Here is a 12437-nt window from a genome sequence, read left to right as displayed (position 1 = left end):
AACAACCTAGCCTCTCTGTTTTTGTCCATAGAGCCCAACATTTTGCTCCGGGCCCCATTGTTATGGTACGGAAAAACAGAGTACCGGTATGTAGGATATATCATGTCAAAATCACAGGATGTTGTGTAGGCCTAATACATAATGAAATATGTCATGAACTTATAACAAAGACAATGCATCGTATGGCTTCAGAGAAGGCTTCCTGTAGCCCTGGACTCAACATTTCATCGCACCAAGAACATAGCTGTGCTTTAACCATGGGCAACACATTTAATGTAATATCGAAACGGTATTAAATATCCAAATATAATTTAGTTTTAGCAGTTATTGTACCTGTCTCTACATTACAGGCGGCTGGTGGCATCTTAAATGGGGAGGACGGGCTTTATTTATTTATTTTTACCTTTATTTTACTAGGCAAGTCAGTTAAGTGTGAGGTCCAGGGTCTGCTCCAGCAGGAAGTGCATAGTGCCATGAAACAGTCTGAATCCAAGATGGAGTCGCTACTAGAGAGAGTTCAGCTACTGGAATGTGAACCAAAATACGACCTGGTCATACGCAGACTGGAGGTAGGGAGGAGGGGAGGGGAGACTGGAGGTAGGTAGGAGGGGAGGGGGTCCAGACTGGAGTTAGGGAGGAGGAGGAGGGGGGGGGCAGACTAGAGGTAGGGGGAGTGGAGGGGTCCAGACTGGAGGTAGGGAGGGGGGCAGACTAGAGGTGAGGGGGGAGACTAGAGGTAGGGGGAGGAGAGGGGGTCCAGACTGGAGGTAGGGAGGGGGGCAGACTAGAGGTGAGGGGGGAGACTAGAGGTAGGGGGAGGAGAGGGGTCCAGACTGGAGGTAGGGAGGAGGGGGGCAGACTAGAGGTAGGGGGAGGGGGTAGGGAGGAGGGGAGGGGGTCCAGACTGGAGGTAGGGAGGAGGGGAGGGGGTCCAGACTGGAGGTAGGGAGGAGGGGGGCAGACTAGAGGTAGGGGGAGGGGGTCCAGACTGGAGGTAGGGAGGAGGAGGAGGGGGGGCAGACTGGAGGTAGGGAGGAGGAGGAGGGGGGGCAGACTGGAGGTAGGGAGGAGGAGGAGGGGGGGCAGACTGGAGGTAGGGAGGAGGGGGGTTCAGACTGGAGGTAGGGAGGGGGGTTCAGACTGGAGGTAGGGGGGTTCAGACTGGAGGGGAGGGGTTCAGACTGGAGGGGGAGGGGTTCAGACTGGAGGTAGGGAGGGGGAGGGGGTTCAGACTGGAGGTAGGGAGGGGGGGGGGAGGGGTTCAGACTGGAGGTAGGGAGGGGGGGAGGGGGTTCAGACTGGAGGTAGGGAGGGGGGGGGGGTTCAGACTGGAGGTAGGGGGGGGGGGGGGGTTCAGACTGGAGGTAGGGAGGGGCGAGGGGTTCAGACTGGAGGTAGGGAGGGGGAGGGGGTTCAGACTGGAGGTAGGGAGGGGGAGGGGGTTCAGACTGGAGGTAGGGAGGGGGAGGGGTTCAGACTGGAGGTAGGGAGGGGGAGGGGGTTCAGACTGGAGGTAGGGAGGGGGAGGGGGTTCAGACTGGAGGTAGGGAGGAGGGGGGGGTCCAGACTGGAGGTGGGGAGGGGGTCCAGACTGGAGGTAGGGAGTAACCCTGTGTTTCTCTAGTTAAGGGGGAATAACCCTCCTCTCTCTAGTTAGAGGGGGTTTAACCCTGTGTTTCTCTAGTTAGAGGGGGAATAACCCTGTGTTTCTCTAGTTAAGGGGGAATAACCCTCCTCTCTCTAGTTAGAGGGGGAATAACCCTCCTCTCTCTAGTTAGAGGGGGAATAACCCTGTGTTTCTCTAGTTAGAGGGAGATGCACTATTGTAAAGTGGCTGTTCCACTGGATGTCATAAGGTGAATGCACCAATTTGTAAGTCGCTCTGGATAAGAGCGTCTGCTAAATGACTTAAATGTAAATGTAAGAACAAATTCTTATTTTCAATGACGGCCTAGGAACAGTGGGTTAACTGCCTGTTCAGGGGCAGAACAACAGCTCTAACCACTAGGCTACCCTGCCGCCCCAGGGTAGCTGGAATGGAATAAATAGAAAGGTATCGAAACACCCGGTTTCCATGTATTTGATACCATTTCATTCACTCCATTCTAACCATTATTATGAGCCATCCTCCCCTCAGCAGCCTCCTGTGCCTCTATATGTATGGTTTCTCAGAATTCCATGTCACAAATTCAAATGAGTGCTGACCTACATCTCCGAAACGTTGCATCATCAAAATTGTTTACATGATGGAAGAAACTATAGTGTATGTCAAAAACTCTGCAACTGCAGTAGCCTATGTAATTAGATTACAATCTAAGATATCTGACACACACTTAAAAAAATTAATTAAAAAAAAACTGTTTAAATGTTTTCTACATTCCCCATTCTCTGAACCTCTGAAAATATTCAAATGAAACCGGTCATCTTCATTCTCTCTGTAGTTCAATCAACCAGTTTTCCCACCCAAACGCCCCGGTATGTCAGGAGCGACCAGGGAGCGACCAGGGAGGCCATGCTCCACTTCGAGTCACATAAGAATGACCTCAGGCAGCAGGGCTGAGTAGGGCTTGGTTGTACAATGCAACCCAGTGCCAGCAGCACAGCATAAGCAGTGAGAGGTGCAGAGGGAGGAGCAGGGCTAGAGATAGAGGCTGCAGCAGCAACAGAAACTGTTTGTGATATAAGTGGAGTAGAACCGTATGAACTTGGCCAACAAGAAAACTGGAGGAAAGGTTAACGCTGGTCAAATCTAGGCTCACACCTCCCCTCGCCTGATAACTCCTCCTCTCAGGAACTTCCATGAGGGGACACAGAAAGGGGGAGTTGAGGGCTATTGCCCTGTGAGAGTTAGATATACCACCCCAGAGGCTATAACTCACTCCCACCCCCAAGCCCTGAAATGCGGACACTTCGGACAGGGGAGCAGAGTCAAGTAGAGAAATAGTAATTCTCACAGAAGTGCACCTCTCAGATATCAGCCTGGTCTCATAGACTAGACGTAACATAGTACATGAAAATCCAGGACACTCAAATTCATATGATATGTTACGTTTGGCATGGTTACATAAGACAGAATGTTACTTAAGGCCAAAACAAAAGGAGGTGGGTTAGTCAGGGTGTAGCAACCCAATGGTTGCGTATTCTAATCTCATCACGGACAAGTTTAGCATTTTAGCTAATTAGCAACTTTTCAAATACTTACTACTTTTTCACTACTTTGCGACTACTTAGCATGTTAGCTAACCCTTCCTCTAAGCCTAACCCTTTTAGCTAACCCTTCCCCTAACCTTAACCCTTTAACCTAACTTCTAACCTTAACCCCTAGCCCTAATGTTAGCCAGCTAGCTAACATTAGTATTAGCCAGCTAGCTAACGTTAGCCACAACAAATTGGAATTTGTAACATATCATATGTTTTGCAAAATCTTGTAACATAGTGTAACATATTGTACGTTTTGCTAACTCGGGAACTAACATATCATACGGAATGGATGATGGACATCCACAAATTAATACATACCATACAAAACGTAACATATCATACTAAAGGAGTTTCCCAGATTTACATACAGAATAATACCAAATGCTCTGGGACCAGGTTGCTGCCATGCATTATTGCAAACTTGTGCTGACTATACACCAAATAGTGTATTAATGATATCAAACCTGTTTGGATTTGTCAAGAGAGGGTTTGATATAATCAGCTGGTGTGATGGCACAATGGACAGGAATTTTGTTTTGGCAGTAACATGAGGATAATGATTAAATGCCTCAACTGACCAAACAGACAAGGGGCCTCAAAATGATTGATCAGGGTATCAACATTGTGCATGACAGCATTATAACAAACTACCATTGGGCAAATTTGATCCCACAGGCACAAATTACATGTATTGCATTGAGTTCTAATTTGAACCAATACCCTAAAGTTGGTTAATAAATAATAGTTTTTTGATGGTATGACCATCTGGAGATGATCTATATGGGACTATCCAAATAAATTGTGACCATAAATGCAAAGTCCTTATTATGACTAATTGCTGTGTACTATAAAAAAGGAAATACTTTTTCATAGTAAACTAAATGTGTGTTCCTCTAAAATTATGTCCTGTTCAGATGTTATCAACATCTAGTTAAATGGTGAGAACTCTGGGTATGACTCAAGGTTCCAGAGCTTCATTATGGCCTCCAGGAAACATACAGCAGCAGCACCTGAATCTACATCAGTGGAGGGGAGGGCGGCTCATAATAATGGCCATAATGACCATGTGTTTGATGTATTTGATATCATTCCACCTATTCCGCTCCAGGCATTACCATGAGCCTGTCCTCCCCAATTAAGGTTCCACCAACCTCCTGTGGTCTACATACACACCTGTCTTCTGCTCTATCAATTCAGACAGGCAGCCACGAGAAACATTGAACCCATGCCCTAGTGTGTGTTTGTTTGTGTGTCTGAGGAATGCTGAACCCATCCCCTAGTGGAAGCTTCACTGGGCATGGGACCATGAGGTTCTGAGGAGGGCCTGCCTAAAATACCTCGGAGAGATGACATTTCACGCTGACAGTCGGTCATGACAGTCATCGAAGCCACAAGGGGATTGGCATCTGGGTGAAAGGACAACAACAAGTGAGACCGTCTACCTACCGTGTCACCAAGTGGCACATGTCCCAATGGTCCTATGACCTGTCACTGTGCCTGTTGGCATGCAGAATTCAACCTACCCTGTGGGGCACAGCCACTGTGCCATGTCATGCCATGCCTGGCATAGGTAGGGGGTTAGTTGTACTACTTCCTTTTACATTGCTGACAAGTTGTTAGCCTATGCTCTATTTTGATGTCAATCAGTGTGTTAGCCTATCTATTCTCGAAAAAGGTTTTGGCTTATGCTATGCCGTTTTCCATGGTGCTCACAGAAGAACAGGTTGTCTCTTTGTGTTTGTGTGTATTGTTGTTGTGTTACCCTTATCAATACTGACTGATTTGACTCCAAGCGTCTTTGTCCCTCTAAATGAACTATATATTGTACATTGATTGATTAATATAAGATCAAGACTCATCAAAATAAGCACAATTGACAGCAAATAAATATGCAAACAAATGCTAATAAGCAGTTCTCATCAGATTTAAATGTGAAATGCTGGTTAAGCAGCAATCTCTGTTTTCAGGTGAACCATATTCCATACTTGGCTATCTGTTCAAGTTGGCCATTTTCCTTTTGTGGGAGTCATGTCTATCAATCATCTGAGAACAGGACACACCCCCCAAAGACATAGCAGTGCAATTCCTAACAGGACTCACTCAGGATTGGTGCGTATTGGATGCCAAAACCGATCTGTTACTATGACACATGAACACATTAGCTGCTAAATTTGCTGGCTGTTGTCTAGGTAACTGCGAGTGGCGAGGCAGGTTTGAAGGCTTGGCGGTTCCCTAGTGGAGCTCCATTGAGACGGTCTGGGCATGTATTGTACCTCTGAAATTCGAGAGAATTGGAGTAATTTGTGTTTGTACAAGGTATTGGGATCAGTGCCTGTTTTATTGTTTGTGGCCTTTGAAAATAGGGGATTCTGGCACCAGGATCAATACAACAAGATAGTAGTGTCTACCATCCATCTGTGCTGCTTATGTCTCCCTATAAACACTTAAGCTTTATCTGCAGTTGCAAAAAAGTAACTGAACCGTCAGTGGAAGGTTGAAGAGATGTTGATATCTACGGTGCCTTCGGAAGTATTCAGACCCCTTGACTTTTCCCACATTTTGTTACATTTCAGCCTTATTCTAAAATTGATTAAATAAAGCATTTCCCTCATCAATCTACACACAATAACCCATAATGATGAAGCGAAAACAGATTTTTTGAATTTATTCAAACTTATAAATATATATATATATATATATATATATATATATATATATATATATTACATAAGTATTCAGACCCTTTGCTATGAGACTCAAAATTAGGCTCAGGTGCATCCTGTTTCCATTGATCCTCCTCGAGATGTTTCTACAACTTGATTGAGTCCATCTGTGGTAAATTCAATTGATTGGACATGATTTGGAAAGGCACACACCTGTCTATATAAGGTCCCACGGTTGACAGTGCAAGTCAGGGCAAAAACCAAGCCTTGAGGTCGAAAGAATTGTCCGTAGAGCTCCGAGACATGATTGTGTCGAGGCACAGAACTGGGGAAGGGTACCAAAACATTTCTGCAGAATTGACGGTCCCCAAGAACACAGTGGCCTCCATCATTTTGAAAAGGAAGTGGTTTGGAACCACCAAGACTCTTCCTAAAGCTGGCTGCCTTGCCAAACTGAGCAATCGTGGGAGAAGGGCCTTGGTCAGGGAGAAGGCCCTTGGCCAAGAACCCAATGGTCACTCTGATGGTCACTCTCCAGAGTTGATGAACGGAGCAAAGTACAGAGAGATCCTTGATGAAAACTTGCTCCAGAGCGCTCAGGACATCAGACTGGGGCAACAGGACAACGACCCTAAGCACACAGCCAAGACAACACAGGTGTGGCTTCAGGAGAAATGTCTCTGAATGTCCTTAAGTGACCCAGCCAGAGCCTGGACTTCAACCCGATCGAATATCTCTGGAGAGACTTGAAAATAGCTGTGCAGCGAAGCTCCCCATCCAATCTGACAGAGCTTGAGAGGATCTGCAGAGAAGAATTGGAGAAACTCCCCAAATACAGGTGTGCCAAGCTTGTAGCGTCATACCCAAGAAGACTCGAGCCTGTAATCGCTGCCAACGGTGCTTCAACAAAGTACTGAGTAAAGGGTCTGAATACTGAATGTAAATGTGATATTTCAGTTGTTTATTTTTAATCCTTTTAATCCATTTTAGAATAAGGCTGTAACATAACAAAACGTGGAAAAAGTCAAGGGGTCTGAATACTTTCTGAATGCACTGTACTCTACTTGGTCCTACAATCTCAATAACAACTGGAAAAGATGGGTGCTATGCAGCAAAGGGAATCTAATTGTGCACTCTAATAATCTATCCATGTTATAGTCCAACTGTGACCACTAAGCAAATTTACATGGATGCCTTTTCCAGATCCCACTCTGTGAAGTTCCCTCTTTGGCCAAGTGCACTTTCACTTAAGTCCAATAATGCCTCCCCTCAGTGCGTAATTTGAGCCGGACCGGAACAGGATCCAGCACCTCTCAACTTTGGACTGTTATGTTCAGGAACCTATTTGACCGGATCCAGTACCTCTCGTGGTATGATTTTTTTCCTTAAAATTTATAATAAAAGTGATCAAAGTTCATTTGAGTTGCATCTTCGTTAATACTCCTGCCCCCCAAAGAAAACGTAATGTGAAAAAGTAGTTTTTGGTTATGGTTTATGGTTTGCGCAACATTGTAAACTATGTTTGAGACCAATGTGTGGCTGTGTGAGAAGTCCGCCTGTATCTCTCACAGAACTAGAATGAAATGTACTTTCTTTTCCGATCTCTCTGCTCTGATAGACACGAGCCTGTAACTCTCATCTCTCTACTCTGATAGACACGAGCCTGTAACTCTCATCTCTCTGCTCTGATAGACACGAGCCTGTAACTCTCATCTCTCTACTCTGATAGACAAGAGCCTGTAAATCTCATCTCTCTACTCTGATAGACACGAGCCTGTAAATCTCATCTCTCTACTCTGATAGACACGAGCCTGTAACTCTCATCTCTCTACTCTGATAGACATGAGCCTGTAACTCTCATCTCTCTACTCTGATAGACACAAGCCTGTAACTCTCATCTCTCTACTCTGATAGACACGAGCCTGTAACTCTCATCTCTCTACTCTGATAGACACGAGCCTGTAAATCTCATCTCTCTACTCTGATAGACACGAGCCTGTAAATCTCATCTCTCTACTCTGATAGACACGAGCCTGTAACTCTCATCTCTCTACTCTGATAGACATGAGCCTGTAACTCTCATCTCTCTACTCTGATAGACACAAGCCTGTAACTCTCATCTCTCTACTCTGATAGACACGAGCCTGTAACTCTCATCTCTCTACTCTGATAGACACGAGCCTGTAACTCTCATCTCTCTACTCTGATAGACACGAGCCTGTAACTCTCATCTCTCTAGTGTTGCAGCACTCCTGATAGATTTAAATACATCTGTTCAGAAAGAAATGAAATAATTCATAATAGCCTACTACACCCTGAGAAAGCCTGTAATTTAGCCAGAGAGGATCAATAGCTTTTTTTAAAAACATATCCTGACTGTGGAGTTTAGTCCAATTACAAGGCCTAGCCTACCTTCGGGAACATGCGGTACATCTGTCAGTCAACAAACAACATGCAGACAAAACAGTATTTCAAATGCAATCTTGGGAAACACAGGTTGGAAAGCAAATGGCTCCTGTTGAAGAGAGAAGATTGTCTATTGCAGGCTACCAAAATATTTGATCAACTTCCCAAATATTGTTTTACAAAATGAAAGCGCACTAGCACGAGCATATTGGCCATCACCAGAGCGTGAGCTGCACATCATTAGGTGAGTCAGTGAAACTGGAAAGCATTTTTAGTACTAGAATTTCCTCTTCTTATTGTAGACCTCAATATGTGTCTCCATACACCTAGCCTATTGATGGATTGAAGATAAGGTCATTTTTATTGATTTCAGATTCTCAGTTTGTCAATGTCAAATGATCCTGTCATTTCGATAATTTGTGTGGTATTATAAAAGATTCTAGATTAAAAAACATGAGCTGGTGCACACCCAGAAAAAATAGTTTGTGTGGAGCTGCTGACTAACGGCGAATAAACTATAAATATATATATATATATATAGAAAGTTGCACACTCCAAATATAAACTGCCAGCAATTTAATGGGTATTTACCAACATTTCGGCATCACTGTGCCTTCCTCAGGGTAAAGTCATGAATACTTTAACCAGGTTATGTAGACAAACAGTGCAATTAGTGCAACCAATGACAATAGTGAGGGGTTTGTCATAATGATTAAGTTAATTCAAATTAATTTGTTAAAGAAAACAATAGTTTATGGCATATTAAATATATTATGCTATTGTTATCATATAGAAACATAATTTAATATTATACATTATACACATTATTGTTTAATTAAATTTCACATAATTGTGTCGTATTTCATTTCATATTTGTTACCTGTAATCTTTTGGTTCAACCTCAATGTATAATGACCATCATCAACAAGGGGAACATATTAGGTGTACGCTAATAAGCTGTAGAAAGAATATATCAATTTATAAGACTTGTTCACAAATTATAAAAGATTCTGCCAAAGTCTCCAGTCATGTAAAATGACGTAGAATTGCATGAAATGCATTTATAAAAGGCTAAATTCTCACACTCAGCTTTTATCATGGCACCTCCTGGTTTACAAATGAAGCACTGCCCTCACTGTGTTGTGTATGGACACATATAGGTCTTTGTGATAGGCTCAGAGATTCTTGGGAATATGGGTCAGGTGGAGGGCCAAGTAAGCCTCAGAGGTTCAGACACAGCCTCAAGAAGCAAAGTGTCACTGGCCACATCATCGTGATGACGCAAAATGAATCACATGATGATGTGGCCGGTGAGACTTTGCTTCTTGTAAGTCCCAAAACTTCCAAACGGAACTGCAAAACATTTTGGAACTGTATCAACAATCGACTAATGAAAAATACCAAAATATCCTCAAGGAAACATGCAAACAGTGAGTGGGAAAAGCTGGGGCTTTCCCATGACAAAGAGGTTTGGAATGTATCTCAAATGAGGTTCGTTTGACGATTCTGTGTAAATGTTTTTTTGTGTAGGTCAAATGACCAGCAACAAAATAATCATTATACATCTGTGGGAAACATTTCATGGTACTCAAGGGGAGGGTGAGTTGGCCTCATAAGTGGGGTGAGGTACTCACTCATGCAATCTATCAAGACCATGCTGAATCATAAGGACTTGTTGAAATGCGGGGGGCTGATCTATATCTCGAAGTATGGGTACAGTCAGTGGTGACCCGTCATTCAGGGAAGGTGGGGCAGAGTTTGCAAACAATGTACAAAAAAAAGGTATATTATTCCCCTCTTAATTTAGCCTACTGTTCTGACTTGGTGGTTCACATGTTGTTTGTAGCCTGTTTTAGAGAAATGTAATCATTGAATATTGTAAGAGCTTTCATTGTCTGCTTATATACCCCCTGCATTTATCCTACGGTTCTGACTTGGTGTCCAGGGAGAATACTGTGAGAACGGCCCATGTTCTGAATTCTGTCGCTGCACATTTCAAAAGTGCTGAACAAATAGTTATATTGACTACGTCCGTCCTAGCTTGCTCATTCATTTCTTAATAGAAATTACGGATGGCCTCTTATCCGCTTGTCGTCCCCTTATGCCATAGTTTTTACATCTCAATTGTCAGTAGAAACCACATTTGTTTAAGAAAGTCAGCCATATCAGCAAATGTTTTTTAGAGGCAGCAAATGAGGCTGAATGAACTGTTTCGCTGCCAGACAAGGTTCTGCTGATAGCCAGGTGTAACAGTGGTAAAGTGTTGGGATTCTGCTGTTGGGACTCTACTGTTGGGACAGCTTTATGTAGGTCTTAACAGTTTGTGGGCACCGTTTGTCACCGTTATAGTGCAATTAATGTGTTGTTTAGTGTTGTGTTCTGTGGTGGCTTTGCTGGCAAGTATAAAACTTTTTATTTTTGCCACAGCAAGATTTACATGTATTTGTACTGCTCTAATTACATTGCTAACCAGTTATAATAACAATAAGGCTCTCCGGGGTTTATGGAAGATTGCCAATATACCAAGGCTAAGGGCTGTATCCAGGCATTCCGTGTTGCGTCGTGCGTAAGAACAACCTTAGCCGTGGTATATTGGCCACATACCTCATCCCCTCAGATCTTATTGCTTAATTGTATACTGTATAGTCTATATATCTCTAGCAATAATACCATTCTTTCCAGATTACTTTATTAGTGACTCAGAAGTATTTCAACGAGTGTTGTTAATCATGACTTGTGATCGGGAATGTTCTCCTACTATGATGCTATTTTGAGAGCTCTGAACAAACGCCTAAGAACCATCCAATCATTAATGAAGACCTGTCACAGAGTCAATAGTCCTCAATATGAGTCAACACATTAGGATAGACTGAACAGCAATATATAACTGATACGGGATGTTTACTTCAATGGACTCCCTATAAATATCCCAATCAATTTTGCACAAACACGCAGACTAAAACAGAACCATCACTGATGAAACGAGAGGTGTTGGCCTGCATTTGAGTTCTCACTGTCTTGACCAAACAAAGAAACATCAGACAGTCATGCTTTCACTTGGTATTCCCACAGTAGAGCGGTCCAGGGTTACAAACCCCTGGTAGCAAAACAAACACATGTTCTTGAAAAGACATTGTTCAACGTCATTGGCTCTTTGAGATATGTTCCAAAGAGCTGAAATTAAAACACAAACTCAAGATATTAATGAAATGACTGACAGGGTTACACAGGATGTAATCATTAATAACTCAAATACTGTACATACGGTATTGTTCAAACTGAACCGGAATGTGTTTTTTTAGCAAATAATGACTTGCCATGGAAATAGTGGCTCAAAACAAACCTGTGAGCGCAACAGGTGAGACAAAAGAGTCTCAGGACATTCTGAGAAAAATGCAACCGAGTTGCTGAGCAACCATGTCTTCCCCACCCCACCAGTCTACAGCAGCAGGCCCAGTCAGTCTCTGGCACTACTTCCCTCAAGCTATTCAAGTCTGTTTTTCACTCTCTAAGGGCAGTCTATGGACCCCAGCCAAGAAAGACTTTACGTTGCCTCTCTTATCAGGCGTTCCTCCTCTACCCAGTCCTGTGCCAGACAAGAAAAAGGGAGGATGAGTGGAAGAGAGCAGATGGCCTAGTGCTCATGGGTAGCACTCTAGGCTCCGCTGGGTGTATAAAGTTTAACTAAATCTGTCCGCCTATCTTCATACCCAGAAGTCTCAGTTAGTGGCTCAGTCATGGTTGTATAGCTCCGCCCTGTCCACCCACCCACCCACCCACCCACCCACTCAGCCCCAGATTTAGATTTATTTCACAGTATCCTGCTTTGGTTACAGCAGGCCAGGCCCATTCACATCCACAGCCATATAAGTCTCTCTGTCAGTCTGTCTTGTTGTCTAGGATATAATGAGCCACTTCATAGGGCCAGGTGCTGTTTGTGATTATGCAATAGGTGACATGGAAGTACAGTATCCAGTCTGCTAAAGTCTGTGAGGAGTCTACATTGCGTTGAGCTGGAAAAAGCCCCTCTCTTTACTTCTAATACACATATCAGTTTAGGAGCATTACACCTGTTACATTTTCACCTTTATTTAACCAGGTAGGCTAGTTGAGAACAAGTTCTCATTTGCAACTGCGACCTGGGCAAGATAAAGCATAGCAGTGTGA

The sequence above is a fragment of the Oncorhynchus keta genome, chromosome 29 (genome assembly GCF_023373465.1).
Source record: "Oncorhynchus keta strain PuntledgeMale-10-30-2019 chromosome 29, Oket_V2, whole genome shotgun sequence".
Lineage (NCBI taxonomy): Eukaryota > Metazoa > Chordata > Actinopteri > Salmoniformes > Salmonidae > Oncorhynchus > Oncorhynchus keta.
This window is presented reverse-complemented; position numbering follows the sequence as displayed.